Source organism: Echiichthys vipera, assembly GCF_963691815.1.
Source record: "Echiichthys vipera genome assembly, chromosome: 16".
Taxonomy (NCBI): domain Eukaryota; kingdom Metazoa; phylum Chordata; class Actinopteri; order Perciformes; family Trachinidae; genus Echiichthys; species Echiichthys vipera.
In genome coordinates, this window is record NC_139841.1 from 29753181 (window position 1) to 29755680 (window position 2500).

The following is a 2500-nucleotide window of genomic DNA, read 5'->3' on the forward strand; positions in this document are numbered from 1 at the left end:
CACACACACACACACACACACACACACACACACACTCTCTCAGAGGTGTTTGTGAACGTTAGAGTCCCGACTCAACACTGAAACACACCAGCTTCACACGGACCTGAGGACCAGTGGGAAACGGGCCCACGGGACACGAGTCACATGAGTTTACGTAATTAATAAAGAAAAGAACGACTTTTGCTCAAAATCACAACTTTTTGTCGTAATCTTCGACGTTTTTTCTTAAAAATATTACGACTTTTATTTTTCTGAAATATTAAAGAAACTGTTTTAAGAAAAATTAAATAAAAATAAGTTTAAAAAGTGTCTTAAAGTGTTAAAAGTGTCTTTGTGACACGTGGAACGAAGGTCACAGAGGGTTTAATTAATCAAATTATTAATTATTAAATACAGTAAATATTAATTATTAAATACAGTAAATATTAATTATTAAATACATTAAATATTAATTATTAAACACAGTTAATATTAATTATTAAACACAGTAAATATTAATTATTAAACACAGTAAATATTAATTATTAAATACAGTAAATATTAATTATTAAACACAGTCAATATTAATTATTAAACACGGTAAATATTAATTATTAAACACAGTAAATATTAACTATTAAACACAGTAAATATTAACTATCAAACAGTAAATATTAATTATTAAACACAGTAAATATTAATTATAAACACAGTAAATATTAACTATCAAACAGTAAATATTAATTATTAAACACAGTAAATATTAATTATTAAACACAGTCAATATTAATTATTAAACACAGTAAATATTAATTATTAAACACGGTAAATATTAATTATTAAACACAGTAAATATTAATTATTAAATACAGTAAATATTAATTATTAAATACATTAAATATTAATTATTAAACACAGTTAATATTAATTATTAAACACAGTAAATATTAACTATCAAACAGTAAATATTAATTATTAAACACAGTAAATATTAATTATTAAACACAGTCAATATTAATTATTAAACACAGTAAATATTAATTATTAAACACGGTAAATATTAATTATTAAACACAGTAAATATTAATTATTAAACACGGTAAATATTAATTATCAAACACAGTAAATATTAATTATTAAACACAGTAAATATTAACTATTAAACACAGTAAATATTAACTATTAAACAGTAAATATTAATTATTAAATACATTAAATATTAATTATTAAACACGGTAAATATTAATTATTAAACACAGTAAATATTAATTATTAAACACGGTAAATATTAATTATTAAACACAGTAAATATTAATTATTAAACACAGTAAATATTAATTATTAAACACGGTAAATATTAATTATTAAACACGGTAAATATTAATTATTAAACACTACATAATAATAATTAAATACATTAAATATTAATTATTAAACACGGTAAATATTAATTATTAAACACGGTAAATATTTATTATTAAACACAGTTAATATTAATTATTAAACACAGTAAATAATAATAATTAAATAAATTAAATATTAATTATTAATAAATTAAAAGTTAAACTTACAGAGAGAAGAGCACGCGGGGGCTGGATGACGCGTTTCCGGTCAACAATGGCGCTGAACAAAAAATAAATAAATAAAAACAATTTTAAAACAACAAACAAACAAACATCATTCCTCACAAAGTTAGCATCACATTAGCTTATCCGTTATCATCCCGCTAGCTTAGCAGTTAGCATCACATTAGCTTATCCGTTATCATCCCGCTAGCTTAGCAGTTAGCATCACATTAGCTTATCCGTTATCATCCCGCTAGCTTAGCAGTTAGCATCACATTAGCTTATCCGTTATCATCCCGCTAGCTTAGCAGTTAGCATCACATTAGCTTAGCTTAGCAGTTAGCTTCGCGGCTAACTCAACACACTCCAGCGTAATTACCCGAAATGAAGAGTGAAGTGTCCGGGAGCTTCTTCGCCGACAGCGGCGGGTTCCTCCTCCTCCGGTTACCGGAACATTTACCGACGGTCCGGCCGCGTCCATGGCCGTGTGTCGGTGTCTGTCCCCGGCCTCTCTGCTCCTCATCTGCCGCCAATCACAGCAGGTGTCCCGCACCTGACACTGAGCAGCGAGCACGGGGCGGGGCTTGTTTACGGTTCATAAGCTCATTTACAAACAGGTAAACAACAGGTAAACAACAGGTAAACAACATATAACAAGAGGTAAACAACATATAACAAGAGGTAAACAACAGGTAAACAACATATAACAAGAGGTAAACAAGAGGTAAACAAGAGATACACAACATATAACAAGAGGTTAACAAAAGGTAAACAAAAGATAACAACAGGTAAACAACATATAACAAGAGGTAAACAACCGGTAAACAACATATAACAAGAGGTAAACAACAAATAAACGAGAAATAAACAACAGGTAAACAAGAGATTAAAAACAAGATGTAAACAAAAGATAACAAGAGATACACAACAGGTAAACAACAAATAAACAAGAAATA